The 21,045-nt window shown below is 42.8% G+C and overlaps 1 pseudogene; it reads left to right on the top strand.

The window, feature by feature from the left end:
• Nucleotides 1–1,413: 1,413 nt before the first annotated feature.
• LOC133386828 (ubiquitin carboxyl-terminal hydrolase CYLD-like) lies at nucleotides 1,414–19,654 on the top strand (annotated as a pseudogene).
• Nucleotides 19,655–21,045: the final 1,391 nt, after the last annotated feature.

Here is a 21,045-nt window from a genome sequence, read left to right as displayed (position 1 = left end):
AAAATGCTATAAAAATACCAAGTCATTATAATACTTATGGTTGCAATGCATAATTTACTAAGAATGCATTTCTATGCATGCTTACTGAACTCAGTGGCCCTTACTTCTATGGTATTTTGACAGTTAGGATATTTCTGTTTGTGGAACCTACCTCTACACTGTTTTTACTTTTTTTACTTATTTGAATAATTGAAAAACTGTTGTTTTTATAATTGTATATTATACTGTTGTAACCTGCTCTAAGACTTTATGATAAAGGGCAGTTAAGAAATCTTATAAATAAATAAGGGTGGTATTCAATTCTAGTCCTACTCAGAGTAGACCCATTGAAGTTAAACATAAGAGCATAAAAAGATCCTGCTGGATCAGGCCAATGGCCCATCTAGTCCAGCATCCTGTTCTCACAGTGGCCAACCAGTTGCCCATGGGAAGCCTGCAAGCACTTCCTCCTCCTGCGGTTTCCAGCAATTGGTATTTAGAAGCATGCTGCTTCTGCCTATGGAGATAGAACATAGCCATCATGAGTAACTTAGGTTAATTAATTTCAATGGGACTACTCTGAGTAGGACTTAGTTGAATACAACTCATAGGATTGTAATTGATTAAAATGTTTTGATCAATTAATTTCAATTTAGTTGGGCAACAGATTATTTAAAAATATAATTCTTAATACAAGTATATATAGAAAATGTTGATAAAAATATCTCTCTTGAAAGAGAGTCTTCCTCTTTTCACACCAGAAGAATGTCTCATTGGGTAGAGACACTTTTGTGGTTGTGCTGGCTTCAGTGCGTCTCCACTTCTTTTTTCTGAAGCCAGAGTCACACGACGCTAGTCAAACTCTACCCCAGTGCCAGTACATTTCTCCATGAAATCAGCTTCACATAGAAATCAAAACTGTTTGGTAAATCAACTCATTGCCACTCCAAGGTGTGTCCAATGAAAATGCTTTGCTGTAGGTTGGGCAGAGACAGTGATTGGCCCAACTCCTTGTTGTGGGTGGTCCTAAAAGGTCTGAGATCAGCAGTGGGGATATATGTCCAGCCATGGGCAAACATGTTTTAAACACGTTTTTAAACTGAAGCCAGAGAAAACAGTCTGGCTGCTTTTGAAGCAGCTAGTGTGTCTGCAGCCTAAGACAAAACTTGCAACACACACTTGGATAATTTAAAAATAATGGAATTATACATTTTGCTTCCAAACTATTGTTTTAATGATATGCAAATTCAAGCAAAGCAAATCACTTAGTCAGTTACTAAGATTAAGGAACAAGGATTTCTTCAGCTGGGCAACAGCCCTCATTAAACTATAAAACCCTATCAAACATGTTTGACTTCAGTTTGGCTCTTGTAAGCCTTTGAGGCCACCCTTTCCTATCATGATTTTTCATGTTTACAGGTTGCATTCTCAGCCATGGAATTTGCTCTTGAGAAGAAAGAGGCCTTCATTGTAACTCAAGAGATCTATGCAGGCTGAAAGATGATTTCTTTGGGGCCCATAGGCTGCTTTGTGGAGGGCAAGCACAGCATGGGTCGCATAGTTGACTTGAAGTCCTAAAAATATTGCTACCCCAAGCAACTATTTGGATTTCTTCTGCAGCTGGGTATAAAATTGGTGATAAGAACATGAGAACATTATAGAACAGGCCAGTTACCCATCTAGTCCAGTATTCTGTTCTCACTGTGGCCAACCAGATTCCTGTGGGAAGCTTGCAAGCAGGACCTGGGTGCAACAGCACTCTCCCCTCCTGCAGTTTCCAGCAACAGATATTCAGAAGCATACTGCCTCCGACAACAGAGATAGAACATAGTCATCATGGTTAGTAGCCACTGATAGCCTTATTCTCCATGAGTTTGTCTAATCTTCTTTTAAGCCATCCAAGCTGGTGGCCATCACTGTCTCTTGTGGGAGTAAATTCCAAAGTTTAATTATACACTGTGTGAAAAAGTAGTTTATTTTGTCTGTCCTGAATCATTCAACATTCAGCTTGATTAAATGTCTATAAGTTCTAGTGTTATGAGACAGGGAGGAAAACTTTACCCATTTTATCCACACCATGCATAACTTTATACACCTCTGTCATGTCTCCTCTTACTTGCCTTTTCTCTGAAATAAAAAGCCTCAGATGACCTTTCTTCATAGGGGAGTTGCTCCATTCCCTTGATCATTTTGGTTCCACTTTTCTGAACCTTTTCAAACTCTTCAATATGCTTTTTGAGGTGGGGCGAACAGAACTGTACTACTCCAAGTGTGGTCATGCCATAGATTTGTATAATGGCATTATGATAACAGCAGTTTTACTTTCAGTTCCTTTCCTAATGATTCCTAGCGTGGAATAAGAATAATAAGAAATACGCAAGGCAACATTTCAAGGCATCATATTTGTTTTAGTAGTAGAGAACACAAGTCTTTACATATCTTTTTTACCCCTGTCCCAGGACAGAGTGGGCTATGAATCAAAATAAAAAGCCAGTTGAGTTTGGGCAAGAATTTTTCCCCACTTTTGAGTAGGCTTATCAGATGTTTCATATTAGGAACATCGGAACCTGTCTTATACTACGTCAGGCCATTAGTCCATTGTCTACATTTACTGGCTGTGGATTTCCATGCTTACAGACAGGCGATATTCCCGGCCCCACCTGGAGATGCCAGGGATTGAACTTGGGAAATTCTGCATGCAAAGCAGATCCTCTGCCACTGAGCTAAGGCACTTCCAAATAGCATTTGGAAGGACTAGGTTGTATCCAATTAAGTCATACTAATACAACACATTATCTTTTATTCCAGAACCTCACTTCTTCATTTTAATCATAGTGGACATCATCTGTCTCATGTTGGACTTCTAGCATGTTTTTATTATTATTTATTCCAGTCTAGGCCTCTTTGCAGGGATTATCCCTCCCTGAAGCAGATCACAACATAGTACATAAAATTTATTTGTAATGTAATTACAAACCATAAAACCACCATCTATAAAGCTCACTAGGCCTCTTCAAACATTCTTAATTTGGATGCATGGGAGGGTGCTTAAAATTCTCCCTACAATCTGGAATCCTCATTGCACAGGATTCTCAATCATGAGGAAGATAGTAAGTAAGTATATTCAGACCTTCCTGCTCAGTGTAGGAAGTGTAGGATCAAAGCTGACACCCATCATCCCTCATCATTGTTCACGCTGACTGGGGCTGATGGGAGCTGGAGTTCCACAACAATGTGAAAGGCCGCAAGTTCCCCATCCTTAATTTAGGTATTTGGTTCTCATGGCAAAGGTTGATAACAAGACCATCATCTAACATTCTCCAAACTGTTCTTCCAGAGGGCAGTTACATAATCCAGTACTTGGCAGAGGGTTATACTGAGGCAGCATAGGAACATGAAGTGCTGCAGAAGATGGAAGGTGCCATGAAGGGCATCTAGGGACATTGCAACTCCTGCTACCTAGACACTACACTCTTCAGGTTTGCTTAGTTTGGCTCTAGGTGGGGCCCAGTTCCATGGTCTCTCCATCATTCCACACTGCCTCCAGGACCCAGCAATGCCACACAAACCCTTCTCCCCTTTATTTTGCTGCCTTTCCTAATCATAGTGCTTTGATCACTTTGTAATATTCATTTGTGCCTGCCTGCTGCAAAATGGCCAACTAGACCAGAGGTAGCCAACATGGTGTCCTCCAGACCTTGTTGGACTGCAGCTCTTATTATCCCTGACCATTGGCCATGCTAGCTGGGGTTGATGGGAGTTGTAGTTTAGTAACATCCGGAGAGCACCATGTTGGCTATCTATGAACTAGACAAAACTAAAGTGGTAACACAGCCCTTGGAGGGCTAGCACCATCAATGGCTGGACTGGGAGGCAGAAGGCTATGGTAGCCATTTTGTGCTTAACTGTGATAATATCTCCTTATTTCAGTTTATGCATTTTATGTGTTTGCAGCTTATTCAATTTCTCCTCTGCCTTGAATGGCATACTGTATTCAGCTGAAGTGCATGATGCAATACCACAGCAAATCCTTAGGCAACAGATTGTGCAACCCTTGAGACAGTGAGTTCTACTGCAGTACCTCTGCTCTTCCAGTGGGGCTTGGGACTTCTGTTTTCAGTGATGGATTATTTATTTATTTTCTTACTGTGTAGATGTAAGAAGTCCTGGATATTCTGGGACTGGAAATCTAGAACAGCTCTTGTAATAATGGACCCAGAAAATAAATGATATCAAGGCTGTACTGTAACATTGTTTACTGGTTCATCTTCTTTTAATGTAGGAATAAGCAAGTTTTGGATTGGACTTTTCATCCTGCCTAATCAAGTGGGCCAATAACAGATGATACCTTACTGTACGGGTGGGGATAGGGATGGACTTTGCTGTCTAGCCCTGATCCGCTCATCTTCCGATAGTTTGTTGTTCAATCACAATCTGCCTTTGTTTGGTTTGTTCCTGCTTGCTTTTGCACTTGTTGATTCGATCCGCTGCTGTTTTGGCGGCAATAAAAATTACGTAATTTTTAACAGAAATGCTTATATAAATCCATGGAAGTTAATGGATAATAGCAATTGCAATTATGAAGATAATTACATAAAATTTTGAGGGGGGGAAATATAAAAAAGAGATGTGCCGATTACAGCTGCAGCCCGCTGCAAAAAATCAGTGCCAGTCCAAAAAGACAGCGGACTGTCAGATCAGTCAAAATTTGGTAGTATGATTAGTGGATGTTGTCCCCCATCCCTAGGTGGGGAAGAGGATTCAGCTGGTTGGCCAGATCCTGACCAACCCAATCCTGTGCCCACCCATCAATCATCTGACATCGCAATGCTATCAGGTGACCCAAAGTTTTAAAAAATCCTTTGCTGATCAGCACTTATAGCAAACCCCACTTTGGATAGGGATCAGCTGTGTTACAGAGTTCCATAGTACACCTGATCTCACCAGGACTTACTGTCATTGCTAATCAGCTCTGACAGCAAGCCCTGGTTTGAGCAGGCATTCTATGAAGTTCTCAGGAACTCCATCGTACAGCTGATCCTACTTGGGCTTGCTGTTACCACTGATCAGCACCAACAGCAAGACTCGGTGGTCAAGGAACAATTGGGAGTACACCTTAAGGTTCCTGATTGTTCGTTTGCAGCTGCATCTCTGCCTTCTCCATACCTGATGTAACATATGACGTTTGGGAAAAACAGCCTTATGGGCCCAGTTGGGACCCATGCCAGGCCTAATTTAGTCTGCAGGCCGCAGGTTCCCCACTACTGCCTTATTTATTTTAGGAAATGCTCAGTGAATGAGAACTCCTTCCACTGGTCAGTGAAAATTAATATACAGAATGATTGAAAGCATAGATTCAAAATGTCCATATGACTAATTATTGATGTGATTATGACAGCTTCTCAAAGAACAAACTGGAAGAATTTCAAGAGATGTCTTTGTAGCAGGGGTGGGGAACCTGTGGTGCTCCAGATGTTGCTTCACTACAACTCCCATCATCCCTGACCATTAGCCATTGTGGTTGGGGCTGATGGGAGCTGAGGTTCAACAATATCTGGAAGGCCACAAGTTCCCCATCCCTGCTTTATAGTGAAACCACATATTTCACTGCATTTTATACATTCGTGGAACTCATAGAATATATAACTGTGCAGGGAGAATTCAGCCATAACCATAATTTTCCAGCTAGCCCTGGGAGGGACCCTTACCATGATCATGCAAACACCAAGGTATTGGCTTCCAGGTACAGGGTTTAAGGCTCTTCTTTGTTTTACTGAATGAACTGGCTTACCAGCAAGACAGGAGCTAATCTTCAGTGGCTCATCCAGTATTTTCCCTCTGTGTTATTTCACACTTTCCACTTCCCCACGTGATGGGAAGTTGCAGGACTGTCTTTTACAGGACCATTTTCACTGACAGAAAATAAGCAGTTTTGTAGTTGGTCAGAGAAGAGAATAATCAACAGATTTAGCCATTTTTGTTTTATAAAAAATCTGCTTATGTGCAATTATACGCATTGAACATGGGGAGGAGACTGACATAGCAAAACTAGTCTTGAAACAGCCTCCATTTCTGCTATAGCAGCAACATGCCCTTGCAACTCCCTGGGGCTGATTTTTTGCGAGGGAGCCCCAATAACACACATTTCTTTCCTTGGCTAAATACAAAACTGCTAGCAGGTAAGTGCAACCTGTGTTCCTAGTACAGCTGGATTGCCCATTCATTAACATTTGCTGTAAGTGGGCAAGCTGATGTGGCTACCACGTGGCTCATAAAAGTATTCATTCTTGCCAGGCATGGCTATGTGGGAGCTGAGAATGTTATAAATTTGAGGAGATTGCTGCAATGCGACAGTTTCATTACAGAAGAGAAAGGTGAGTGACAGTGACATGATAATCTGTCTGCTGCACTTGGGGGGGGGGTCACCTTGCTGCTGCTTGCTTCCCTCCTCCCTTTAGAAATATACACAAACACTTAGAAACATCTGGAATATGTCCACAAATGAAGAGTGTGCAGACTAGGGTACATTTCAGCACTTTGCTTAAGGCCTTTTGCTATCCTAATGGCTACTGCTGTTAACGGATCCAGGGGCATTTCTGAATGCCCTTCTCGGAGAGGTCTTGGCTGTAGAACGCTTGCTCAAAATCAGGTGAGATTTTCGATTTGTTGATTGGCTACTGGAGTTCCACTCTGGTCATTATGGCTAGGGATACCAACTCTTGAAAGCAGAAAGTTGGGTGACTACACAGAGCCCAGGACAGAGGCCCAGATCAGGTACAGGAATGCTGCCAAGGATGGAGCCCAGCTGTGTTAGGTGGGTCAAGCCAAATTGCATTGATTTAAGACAGAAGGTGATGCAAGGCGGAGCATAGCAGTTTTTGGACAGAATCGGGGAGGGAGCTCAGCACAAAAACTGTTGATTCACCAAAGTAGTACAGGTTTTTTAAGGGGAAAAAAAGACTGAAAGTGGGGGGAGAAACCAGCCTGAAAGCAAGAAAACACCACCTTCAAAAGAACCAGACCACATTCATGTTTCCCCAATAATGACTAATACAAGGTAGTAGGATGACTTGATCCAGCTCTCTTGCCTCCAGGCAAACACTGGAAAGAAAAGCTCAAAAGGACCCTGGGTGGCACACAACTGCCTCCATCGGAGGCTTCTGGGTGCAGCATTTGCTGCTCTTTCTTGCAATGTAATAAATATACTCTTTGTCCTCCTGACAAAGGATTTTGCTAGCATGACCTGGGAGACCAGGATTCGAATCCCCACATAGCCATGAAGCTCACTGGGTGACCTTGGGCCAGTCACTGCCTCTCAGCCTCATGAAAACCCTGTTCATAGGGTCACCATAAGTCGGAATCGACTTGAAGGCAGTACGTTTACATTTAAGAGCAAGAGAGTATCTTCCATCTTTTGAACAAACTTTTGTCAAGAACATATCCCCCAAACCCAGGAACAAGTTGGTCCTATTCTTAATGTTTTAAATTGTCTTAGTAGCTTAAGTGTATGTTTCATGGTTTTAATGTCACGAATAGTTTAATTCTATTTTAATTGTATATTTTTGTATGTTTTTTTACCTATGTGTAGTTTTTATTTGTAAGCCGCCCTGAGTTCCAGTTTTGGAAAAAGGGCAGGGTAAAAATAAAGATTTATTATTATTATTATTGGGGGATTCAGCAGGTGCCAAATGACCAGGGTCTAATGCCAACCCTGCAAGATAGTATGCTACTGCCACGCTCCTCATCTCCAACCAGCCTGGGCCAAGATATTCCCACAGCTTAAAGTAGACATCCCTAAGATTCCATGAAAGCAAGAGCTAAAAAACCCCACAGACTCTACTTCCTGTGCCTTAGGCCAGCAAAAATTACTCAGCAGCCAGCAACCCAGCAGTTAGGAACTGGATATAATACCAAGACTTTACCTAAGAAGGAACATGAAGTATAATTGAGGTAGATGTATTAAAATAAATTAAAACAGCAGTATAGAAGAGAACTAAGATACCATTAAGAAACAGCGTTCAAAAATACAGTTAAGAAATATTGTTAGGAAGTATAAACCAGAATAAAACAACAAAGCTAACTTGTCCTAGCTTTATACAAACCATAAAAGCATTACCTCCACATACTGCAGAGTCAACCTCCAAAGTGTTGTAAAGGAATCAGGCAAAAAGATGTCAGGAACCAAAGCTAAGGAAGAGGCTAGCTTGATACTAAAAAGCATAGCAACTAGGGTGACTCTTATGAACCAGTCAGGAGGCTTCTAGGCCAGAACCTTCTGGTAACTTGACATACTTTCCCACAGGTAGAGCTACTTTCCCAATTAACAGGCCTCGTCATCTCTGACCTTGGAGCACAGCAGATAACACAAGTGTCTCTGCCATGAAATAATTTTCAATTACTGAGAAATACTTCTGTCCCCAGAATCAACTTTTATCCAGAGGCCTGAGCAGGGAAACCATTCAACTGTTACTAGCCAATAGGTGGGGGTGGGGGTGGGTATAGGGATATAGGGATATAGGGATATACACATGCATATACATAGACATGCATAATATGCTTCAGAATAACTGAGCACTCCTCCTTCTCTGTCAAAATTTAGGTCAGACGACCAAGTGCTAGAATATAATTGCTATCAGGTCCTTGCAGAGAAAGATGCTACAATCAAAGTGCCCACTGTGCAGCAGCTACTGGAAGAATCCCTGCTCTCATATGGCCTCAAGCTAGATGAGGTAGGCCAATGGCTGCAGGTAACATGGTGCATACTTGAGAGGGACAATCCTCCTTGGTGTGAGCACAGGGCCTGGGGGCAGGGCATCAACAGAGCCCTTTTTCCCTCCTGCCAGAGCTCAAGTAACTTAAACAGCGTGGGGATGAAGGGCTGGATGGGAATGTGGAGGGCAAACAGATCTCCTATCCTCCATAATGCCTCAGTACACTGTTGGGGAAGAAGTGTAATGAGAGACCTATGGGAATCAGCACCCATGCTGGGAGTGATTGATTCCTCAGCCTTCCAAAACAGTACTTTGCAGTTATTTGTGTTGTCATTTGCTTTATCATGGTTTTTTTTTTTTTTGGTCTGCTGTTAGTCCTGTAGTTGCCATCATTTCCATAATACAGATGGGAAACTGAGGCGGAGACAGAATTGCTTGCCTGAGCCAAGATTTGAATCCAACTTCCTATAGCTTCTGCAGTTCAAGTCTACATAATTTCCACAGACATTCGTAGAGTCTGTCTGATTACAATCTTGAATTCCTGATATTTTAAAAAACCTCAACAAACAATCCATTCAGGAGCAATTGTTTTTGATCCAATCCATCCTGAACCAATTTACAGCAACACATACTCAGACTTTTTAAACAGGTCCATCTCTTCCAGATTTCTTCATGCCTCATCTTACAGATGCCTAGATTTGGAAAGAGGTTTAAGAAGTTTCCATCAGTGTATCCCTCTCTCTGCCTTGACGTCACAGATATGGTGGAGCAAGGTAAATAATTTTTGAAGTTTTGATGACGGTTGTGTTTGATGTATGCCATTGGATTATACAATCCATATACTCCTTATATTCTGTAAGTACACTATACATTTTAACATATCTTTAGAGGCCTGATACTCAGTATAGTATAAGCATTCTAGAGACATTCCGTTCACTGCCCACCAATCTGTTTGTAGATTTATAATGGTTACCTTATCGCCTTTTCAAAATGTCAGTTTTACCACTCCTGTATGTCTACCTTTTGCCATGATGTCCCACCCTTAAAATAATCTCCATCTTTTCTTTTGCAGTGCCATTTCCTTCTCATCTCCATTCATTCATTCGATTTCTTACTTGCCCTTCACCATAAGGTCCCAGGGCAGGTTACTTACAGCAATAGAAAATACAATGATAGAAGCAGATAAAATTATTACAATTATAAAATATACAAAACAATTCCAAATGGAACAGAACAGTATAAGTTTAGGAGAAGAGGTGGGTCCCACAAAACAAAATATCATTAGCTGTCAAAGGCCAGGATAAAAAGGTGTGTCTTCAGCATATGGTGAAAGCTGTACGACGATGCTATACGTATCTTTGTGGCAGGGAGTTTCACAGTTTAGGGTCTGCCATTCCCTGCACTTCTGAAGGTGGCAGAACTACCAAGAGATCCTCCCTCCCTCTGTAGATCTTGAGAAGGTTGGTAGGGATGGAGATGGTCTTTTGGAAATTTGGGGGCCAAGTCCTATGTTTGAAAGCAAATCTCGATAAATTTAGTAGGATTTATATGATCTGAGTGACCAAGCTGTCTCTTTTCCAAATGATTTTACCTGGTCCTCCTCTGCTACTGGAGCAGGAGGCCCTTAGCATATCTTTACTACACATTCTCAGTTTCTACTCGATCTTTCTTAAGCTTGCTAGGTAGTGACTGTGTCTCTCCTAAAATGAGTAACATACGGTTCTGGTGCCAATTGAATGGTGAGTGATGGTTTCAGTAGTAGCAGCAGTCATTTTCTAAAAATCTATTGTTGCAGACAATACATACCATGCAGATCAGCTTTTCAAAAGGGAGGTCCTTGGGTCCATAACAAAGACAGGCTAAATGATGGTAGACATTTCCTCTTACTTGATTTATGGAAACCATAATCACTGAAGACTACTGTAACAAACATGGGTTCCTTTTATATGATTATAGCTCCTTGGGTGCCTTGTGTCAGTGGAAGACGAACGGCATACCAATGCTCACAGCGCCATCTGGATTCCCTCCTGCACCCCAAACTCATGAAACTCTTTGAAAACACTTCTAAGGTGGGAAAGAGCAATGTCTGATGATCTCATAATGGAAATGACAGTGGGAGGATTCTATAAAGACATTTGCAAGAGTTGCTATTAGATATGGGGCTAGCAGCTAGCCAAGTGGTCCACATAACTGTTAGTCTCTGTATTTGTCTACAAGGATTTATCATTATAGCTTCTTAGGCACTTAGCTATGGGTTAACCATACACACCCCATCCCAGCAATTGAGATAAAATTAGGGTTGCCAACGTTTGGCACAACAGGCACAACTTCAACATTACTAGTATTTATTTATTATTATATTTATTTATTTATTACCCACCCCTCACCAGCAGGTCCCAGGGCTGGTTACAACAATTTAAAATTCAATATTAAAAGAGATAGAATGAACTACAGTCACCGGAATAGGGTGATAACTGAAGCTCTTCCATCAGTAGTGACGTGCATAGTTTCACCTGCTGAATTTCTGTAGGTCATGCAGCTCTTCCAGGACGCCACCAGGAAAAGGTTGCAAATTTACTTCAGGGGTCACCAAAGAATCTTCTTGTACAACTCTATAATCTGCATATTCCCCTTGCTCCCCCAATACCTTGTTAATTGCATAAGAGGAAACTACACATTTTCCCTATTGAGAAACCAAAAAGTATGTCCCAACTGGCCACCTCTGCAGAGTCCCAGTTGCATAATGAGCATTCCAACTATCTGAGGCAATCTTTTGGCAAAGACTCCCAGTTACAGTGAGAAGACAGGTACACAAATGGCACAGTCTGCACTGGGCTGTCATCCAAAAAGGTTTATTTATTATTACGATTTCTTTTAGAATCACCTTTTACATATAAGGCCCAAGGGAATTTGCAGACATATGAAATGGAAATGGACTGCCTTCAAGTTGATCCTGACTTATGGCTACCCTATGAATAGAGTTTTCACGGTAAGCAGTATTCAGAGGGGGTTTACCATTGCCTCCCTCTGAGGCAAGTCCTCCCCAGCTGGCTAGGGCCTGCTCAGCTTGCCACAGCTGCAGAAGCCAGCCCCTTCCTTGTCCGCAACTGCCAGCTGGGGGGCAACTGGGCTCTTTGGGACTATGCAGCTTGCCCACGGCTGCACAGGTGGCAGGGCACGTAATCCCTGAGCCCCTCACTGTGGGAGCGATCTTTAGCTGGCCCTTGACATCCAGAAGACACGAGCAGGGATTTGAACTCACAGGCTCTGGACTCCCAGCCAGGCTCTCCTCCCTAGTGTGCTATACCAGCTGTCTGCAGACATATAAAAACAGCTAAAATCGTTTTTAAAAACAGTACAAACAACAAACTGAAAGTAGGTTTTTTAAAGAGACCTTTTCATCCATCTGGAAAAGCCTGTCAAAACAAAGATGTCTTCTGTTGATTCCAGAAAGCACAGATAGTAAGCACCTGTCATTTCTCAACAGGTTTGTAAAGTCCAACGCTGACTGAAGGCAACCTAGATAGCTGGGCTGCGTTGACTGTAAGTGATGAAATGCCATACACTACTTAGTTCCCCTAAATTAGAACCATTTGGACATAGTGACACATAGGATTATCACAGGAAGATAAAACATGGTTATAATCCCTACTTAAATTAAAAATCACAGGGAAAGGCCAGGATAAGCACAGTGGATTTCTGACTAGCAATTATCTGTTCATTTCATCCAGCCACTGTCTCATCACATCAGACTGAAGCACTCGTACAAAGAATGGGAATCCAGTCCCTCTGCAAAGCAACACACATTGGACCTGTTTGCCGTTCTATGCATAGAGACCAGCCATTATGTGGCTTTCGTTCGATACAGCCCTTCTCCACACTCCTGGCTTTTCTTTGACAGCATGGCTGGCACACTGGGTAGGAAATCATCTAGGGCCTCAATTGTGGGGGAAGTTATAAAATCAGAGCTGAATGACGATGCACATTCTTACCTGCATAGCCTCAGTACTATTTCTTGAAGGTTGAGAGTTTGAGGATGCTTCCAGAATGTTCATTTTGGAATTGGTGCTGCTCACGCACACACATTTTTTGGAGTATACACACAATGTCATCATCATCAAAATGCCAGCCCATACTTTCCCCCCTACATTTAATCCAGATTTCCCTTTACTGCAAGAAATTCCCTAAGTAAAATAAAATAAAATGAACAAACCCTTTATACATTTTTAGTCAATGTGGGTGTAGAAGCTTGTTAGCACCTTTTTTGGGGGGGGGAGTTTTTCATGTGTGTGGTGATGTTTTGGTGGGTGGCCCCTAACTCCTTGCCACTACTTCTGCTTGTGCCACACTTGAGCTCATTTTGTTTCCAGCAGGGATGTAATCGCCAAAGGTCTCAGGGGTTTTTAGACCCTTTTCTTTTTTTGGAGCAGGGTCCCAATGTCTTCAGCATTCTATGAGACAATCAGCATGAAAGGGGAGTGTTAGCCAATGAGAAGAGTCTTCTATTTATTTATTTATCATTTGATTTATATCTCGCCCTTCCTCCCAGCAGGAGCCCAGCAAGAGATGTGCTTCCTTGTCCTTTCCTACTGATTGGACCCAATCAGAGTGAAAGGAGGTGAGTCAGCCATTGAGAAGACTCTTCTCAGTAGATAACGCTCTCCCCTTTCATACTTCTTGGCTCTAGGGATGTCTGTTGTTTTGGGAGAAGAAATTAACAAGGCTCTCATTCTCAACCTAGCAGCAAAGAAAAAGGGTGTGGCTGTGACTAACATGAAGGGACCTTGTGCTTCTGAATTTCATAGAATCATAGAACAGTAGACTTGGAAGGGGCCTATAAGGCCATCAAGTCCAACCCCCTGCTCAATGCAGGAATCCAAATCAAAGCATTCCTGACAGATGGCTGTCCAGTTGCCTTTTGAATGCCTCCAGTGTCTGAGAGCCCACTACCTCTCTAGGTAATTGGTTCCATTGTCGTATGGCTCTAACAGTTAGGAAGTTTTTCCTGATGTTCAGTCGAAATCTGGCTTCCTGAGCCCGTTATTCTGTGTCCTGCACTCTGGGACGATCAAGAAAAGATCCCGGCCCTCCTCAATGTGACCACCTTTCATGTACTTGAAGAGTGCTATCATATCTCCCCTCAGTCTTCTCTTCTCCGGGCTAAACATGTCTCTCCTCATAGGGCTTTGTTTCCAGTCCCCTGATTTGAATTTGAACTTTATTTGATCATCCTTGTTGCCCTCCTCTGAACCTGTTCCAGTTTGTCTGCATCCTTATTGAAGTGCAGAGACCAGAATTGGATGCAGTACTCAAGATGAGGCCTAACCAGTGCTGAATAGAGGGGAACTAATGCTTCACGCGATTTGGAAACTATACTTCTGTTAATGCAGCCTAATATATATAGCATTTGCCTTTTTTGCAGCCACATCACACTGTTGGCTCATATTCTGCTTGTGATCAACAACAATTGCAAGATCCTTCTCACATGTCGTATTGCTGAGCCAAGTATCCCCCATCTTATAACTGTGCATTTGGTTTCTTTTTCCTAGGTGTAGAACTTTGCATTTATCCCTGTTGAATTTCATTCTGTTGTTTTCAGCCCAATGCTCCAGCCTATCAAGGTCCCTTTGAATTTTGTTTCTGTCTTCCACGGTATTAGCTATGCCCCCCGATTTTGCCACTATACTACTGGTGTCCAGTGGCCCAAACAATACAAGCATGCCTATTTCAGCCAGTTGCTGCAGGCTGAAGGCATGTCCACAATTCAGCTACCCAGTTAGGATAAGCTGTTCTCTCAAGATCCTCACCCAGTACACGTGGTGGATTATGTCAGAAACTGTAATTGTAGTACCATGCACCAGGCTTTTAATCATCAACATCATCTTGCACAAGACCTGTACCATTCTCAAGACTTAGTCAGATAACTATCACTCTTACATAAGACCTCCATATTAAAAAAAAAATACCAGCTGGAAATTGATATCCTTCCCCGCCCCCAGCAAAAAACAAAAAAGCACACACCTCCATTGTGCTAATTGTAAAACACAATAACTAATCCTGATAACATTTGCTCTTACACACTTCTTGGGCTTTTTGAAAAGTTGGGAGTGGGAGGGACTGCATGACGGTGGTTCCGCTCATACTTGCCAGGTCGGCTGCAGAAGGTGGTGCTTGGGGAACATTGCTCATCATCATCATCAGTACGCTGATGACACGCAGCTCTATTTCTCCTTTTCATCTTCAGGTGAGGCTGTCAATGTGCTGAACTGGTGCCTGGGTGCGACAATGGACTGAATGAGGGCTAATAAACTGAGGCTCAATCCAGACAAGACTGAGATGCTGTAGTGGGTGGTTCTTTTGACCAGATGGTGGATGTCTAACCTGTCCTGGATGGGGTTGCACTCCCCCTGAAGGAGCAGGTTCGTAGCTTGGAGGTTCTCCTAGAACCATCTCTGTCACTTGAGGCTCAGGTAGCCTTGGTGGCATGGAGTGCCTCCTACCAACTTTGGTTGGTGGCCCAGCTGCGCCCCTATCTGGACAGGGATAACCTGGCTTCAGTTGTCCATGCTCTGGTAACCTCCAAATTAGATTACTGCAATGCACTCTATGTGGGGCTGCCTTTGAAGACGGTTTGGAAACTACAGCTTGTGCAAAATGCAGCTGCCAGATTGGTAACAGGGACTAGACGGTCCGAACATATAAAACCGATTCTGGCCTGCTGGCATTGGCTGACTGTATGTTTCCGAGCTCGATTCAAGGTGCTGGTTTTGACCTATAAAGCCTTACACGGCTTGGGACCACAATACCTGATGGAACGAGTCTCCCGATACAAACCCACCCGTACACTACGTTCAGCATCTAAGGCCATCCTCTGGGTGCCTACTCTGAGGGAAGCTCGGAGGGTGGCAATAAGAGAGAGGGCCTTCTCAGTGGTGGCCCCCAAATTATGGAATGATCTCTTTGATGAGGTGCGCCTGGCACCATCACTGTTACCTTTTCGGCGCCAGGTCAAGACTTTCCTCTTTTCCCAGGCATTTTAGCATGTGTTTTTAAATTGTTTTAAATATTTAAATTGTGTTTTAAATTGTTTTTAAATTTGTATATTTGTTTTTAATGTTTTTAGTTACTGTAAACCGCCCAGAGAGCTTCGGCTATGAGGCGGTATATAAATAAAATAAATAAATAAAAAGTCGTGCGCATACAGTTACAGAAATAACTGTGCCCATGCCCAGTTCAAAGAGGGCAGTAGAAGGTGGAGAAGTGATTGAGGGGAAGGGCCAATGCTCCCCCCCCAACACCACCTCCAAATTCATTCAGTCAAGCCCTGCTCACTGGTGTGGATGGCAAGCAATGGAAAAGCAATGAATATCCAGGAATGAAAAAATGGGAACCTATGGAAATAGACATGCCAAACACTCAAGACAAAAAAAAAGCACAGGATCTGAATGACTGCTTTGTGAAATAAGGCCCTTGTCTGGAAGCACTCTAACGTACTATAATTGTAGACTGCTTTTATTATTTACTTATTTACTTATTCATTCATTCTATTTCTATGCCGCCTTTTGGCCAAAGGCCCTCAAGGCAGCTCACAAAAAAATAAAATAAAGACAAATACAAAATACACATCAGAAAAGAATACAGTTCACAAAAATTCAAACAACAAAATATTAATGTTTAAAAAACAAGGTTCTTTACAGGGAATCTGTAAAGGTAATCAGGTAATCTGTCCTTAAAATGTAGCACTGCCACTCCAAGAATTTTAGCCCTCAAACATTGAGCAGCTGTTGTAAAGGATTTGCTCACCAACACCATCGGATTCTTGCCCAAAATCATTGTCCATAGACTTGATGTAGAACTTGTAGTTGGGCCGGTTGAAGAGCGCCTTGAAGTCGCCCAGCGTCACCCGCTCGGTCGGGATAAGCAGCTTCACCAGGTACAGCGTCTCCTGGTTGTCCAGATGGTAGATGATCTTGGTCTCCGCCGCCACCATGGCTGCTGCCACTCCTCACGGAGGAATCCTTGGGCAGAAGGCTCCAGGTGCCGCTGGCCAAGCCCGGGCCTGTTAGTACAGAAGCTGCCTGCCTGCCTTGCTTTCTTCGCTCGCTTGGTCTGGTGGCCTCTCAAGCCAGTGGGTTGGCTCCTGCGGGCCAGGCAGGCCTCGCACTCCCCGGTCTCTCGCCCACCTTGTTTTCTGGCCAGGTCTTGGCATCGCCGGCCAGGTCTCAGCACTTGTTGTTGGCATCTGTGTGGCCTTTGGTCGGAAGACTGGGAGAAGCTTCCCCCATTTCGCGCAAAGCAGCTACTGAGGCGGCATTTGCAGTCGCCGAGCTGCAAAGTGAGGGAGTTTTCATTAGGCTACCCTGATGCACACATACCTAATGTCTGAAGCTGGGGGTGTCCAGTGCGGAATCATAGAACAGTGGAGTTGGAAGGGGCCTATAAGGCCATGGAGTTCAACCATCTGCTCAACAAATGTTTTTAATGCTGTTTTGTTTTAATGTATTTTAAGATTTTTATGATGTTTTAGTGTTTTGTTTGCCACCTTGGGCTCCTGCTGGGAGGAAGGGCAGGATACAAATTAAAGGAATCCAAATTAAAGCATACCCGAAAGGTGGCTGCCCAGCTGCCTCTTGAATGCCTTCAGTGTTGGAGAGCCCACCACCTCCGAGTAATTGGTTCTATTGTCTACTGATCTAACAGTTAAGAAGTTTTTCCTGATGTTCAGTGGAAATCTGGCTTCCTGTAAATTGAGCCCATTATTCCATGTCCTGCACTCTGGGATGATCAAGAAGAGATACTGGCCCTCCTCTATGTGACATTTCAAGTACTTGAAGAGTGCTGTCATATGTCCCCTCAGCCTTCTCTTCTCAAGGCTAAAAATGCCCAGTTCTTTCAGTCTCTGCTCATAGGGGTCATGCAGCCTAATATAGCATTTGCCTTTTTTGCAGCCACATCACACTTTTGGCTCATGTTCAGCTTACGATCAACAATTCCAAGATTCTTCTCACATGCAGTATTGCTGCACCAAGTATCCCCCATCTTATAACTGTGTGCTTGGTTTCTTTTTCCTGGATGCAGTGTTGCACTTGTCCCTGTTAAACTTTATTCTATTGTTTGCTCTGGGCTATCAAGATCTCTTTTAATTTTTTTCTGTCCTCCAGGATGTTAGCTATCCCTCCTAATTTTGTATCATCTGCAAATTTGATAAGCATTCTGTGCACCTCATCCAAGTCGTTAATAAAAATGTTGAAGAGCACTGGGCCCAGGACCGAGCCCTGAGGTACCCCACTCGTTACTTCTGCCCAGTTTGAGAAGGAACCATTGGTAAGCACTCTTTGAGTACGATTCTGGAGCCAACTGTGGATCCACTTGATAGTTGATCCATCCAGCCCACATTTTGCTAGCTTGTTAATCAGAATACCATGGGGCACTTTGTCAAAAGCTTTGATGAAGTCAAGATATATTATGTCTGGCAGGATTTGTTCTTGATGAATCCATGTTGGCTTCTAGTAATCACTGCATTATGACTCATCTGTAGTTCCCAGGTTCCTCCTTTTTGCCCAGTTTGAAGATAGGGACATTAGCCTTCCTCCAGTCATCTGACACTTCACCCATCCTCCACAATTTCACAAAGATAATAGTGGTTTGGAGAGTTCTTCAACCAGTTCCTTCAATACTCTAGGATGCAGTACATCAGGCCCTGGAGATTTCAACTCATTCAAAGTGATTATGTATTCTGAAGTGGGCTTATTCTGACACCCATTATTCCTTCGTGAGACACGGGACAAAGTCAGGTAGTATGCTTCAGCCATAAACAACCTCCTGGCATGACTATGTTTCATAGTTTTACACCAGTCTAGCATACCTTTTCCTTTACTCACGTGTTTCATAAAGAATTGTAAGCCTTTTCTTTTTAATGCCCTCTTAAATTGGTTTCTGTGTTTCTTTAGAGGATGAGAAAGGAATGAATATCCCTGTGTCAAGGCCTGCCCTCAGATTGGAGACTATCTGGCTATGACCCCGGAGGAGTTTGCTGCTGTGGATACCAAGCAGATGGATACTTTTTCCAGAAGATTTTTCTGTGATGCTTACACATTCATGTACCAACAGCCACAGTACAGCACAAATATTTCAGAAACTGACTTCTCTCTATTTTGGTGCCAGATCTTGGAGAGACTTCAAAGACACACAAGGACCACTGTCTTTCAATTGGAGACAGAAGCACAAATGCTAAATGGTCAAAAGTTAGACTTCCAAAACCCTTTGCCTCTAAGTTAATACCATTGGTCTGTGTTATAGCTGCTTTGCAGAGCCATGATAATGGCTATCTTCTAGAATTCTCTCCTGGCTGATATGTTGATGGCAGGTATCTTCTTTTCAGGGCCTCTGCTGCTGGAGTGTCAGATGTTCATGGACCACACTTTCACCCTACAGACCTGGATGATGGTGCCTGTACCATGCTCCAATGACAGCTGTTGAAATGAACTACTCTTCAAGTAGGGCCAGGCTGCCTATGGAACCTTCTGATAGCTAGTGTTAAGGTGGAGGTCCCTTCACACTTTGCTGGATACCGAGAAAGACTGCCCAAGTGATCATGGTGTGTTGCATCCTCTACAACATCTGCAAGATGAGGGGATGTTTTCCTAAAGGAACATCCCAACCTATCTGGATTGGGTGCAGAGGAGGATGTCATGCATGCACCAAGTGAGTAGCAGCCTTCTCCCCTCTCCCTCTTCTAAAGCAACCAACTTTGATCAGGCACAGAAAATGAGAAGCACTTACTTGCTCCTTTAGTCAGGAAAACAACCTATTTACTGAGCATTCATTCTGACTTATTTGCAGACTTCCAATTAAGCATTCATTTGTTCTACACTTTTCAATGCATTTCCCTATCACTTTCCTAACTGCAAAAAGTCTGTTTTTTTAAAGTGGACTTATTACGCTAGGGTGGCAGAGTGCTTTAATCCATGTTATTTTATTCTGCAAAATACTGATAGTCTGCAGACACCCCAGGCCAGTTCATTTGGAACAATTACCCATGGCCCAGCCCAAACACTTTTCCTAAAGAGCACCCTACACATGGCTTGATTAAGGCCCTGCTGTTCTAGTGCTGTTATTGTTTTGTATAGTGTTTTTTATAAATATATAATTGTGTGTAACTTTTGTTGTATTGGAGTTTGTCACGTGATTGCTGAAGACAGGGGTGGGAGATTTCCCTTGAAGCCAGTACAGGGTGGATGACTATCTGAAAAAGAAATATTCACATATCCCTTTCACTCTGAGCAGTCACCTTTTAGGGCTGCTAACAAATTTGTTTAACAGGACACAGGGCTGCAGGCTGAAGTCTTACAACAAGAGATTTTGTTTCAGAGTTGGAAGAAAAGGCTTAAGAAATAATGGCAACAAGCCTGTGTGTGTGTGTGTGACTTGCATGCTTCCTAAGCCAGCATCACACTTGTACAGAGAATAGCAACACAGGCAGTATGTATGTGATGCAGAATGTTTATGCAAAAACAATGCCTTGAGCATGTGTTTTTAAAATGTTTTTTAAAAATGTGTTTTTAAATTTATATATTTGTATACTTGTTTTTAACATTTTTAATTGTAAACCGCCCAGACAGCTTTGGCTATGGAGCAGTATACAAATGTAATAAATAAATAAATAATGCCTTGAAGGAGTTAGGCATGAGAACCACACTGCAGAAGGCCAAGCATTCAGGCTGGAGGCACACTAGTTACTTCAAAAGCAGTCAATGTTTTTTGGCTGCATTTTGAAACAACTCTGCCCACGATTGGACACCTCTCCCTTTCCCACTGCTGATTAGGACTGCCCACAGCAAAGCACTGGGCCTATCACAGTGTCTGCCTGAGCCTACAACAAAGCATTTTTATAGATACACCTGGAGTGGCAATGGAGTAGACAGCCAATCAGTTCTGGAGTCTGTGTGAAGCAGACTTCAAGGTAAGGCATGCTGGAGCTGCAATTTCCAAGGTTTTGGTGTAAAAGGGGGTGGAGTTTGCCTGGTGTTGTGCATCCCCACATTCAGAAAATGGAGGTGGAGGTACGCTGGAGCCAGCAAAACCGCAACTGTGTCTCTACCCTCATAATACAACCAAAAATTGGCTCAAGGGAAACAGAGACAGTCCTGTGAGTGGAACTTCATTCATTCTGTAAGTGGAACTTACTATTAATTAAATTTATATCCCGCCCTTCCTCCCAGTAGGAGCCCAGGGCAATAAACAGTAAAAACACTATAAATCATAAAAACAGACATTAAAATATATTAAAACAAAACATCTTTAAAAACATATTTCAAAACGCTTTAAAAACCATCTTAAGAAGCAATTCCAACAC

The sequence above is a fragment of the Rhineura floridana genome, chromosome 6 (genome assembly GCF_030035675.1).
Source record: "Rhineura floridana isolate rRhiFlo1 chromosome 6, rRhiFlo1.hap2, whole genome shotgun sequence".
In the NCBI taxonomy this organism is placed as follows: domain Eukaryota; kingdom Metazoa; phylum Chordata; class Lepidosauria; order Squamata; family Rhineuridae; genus Rhineura; species Rhineura floridana.
Note: the sequence above shows the minus strand (reverse complement) of the source record. Positions and strands in the feature narration are given on the sequence as shown.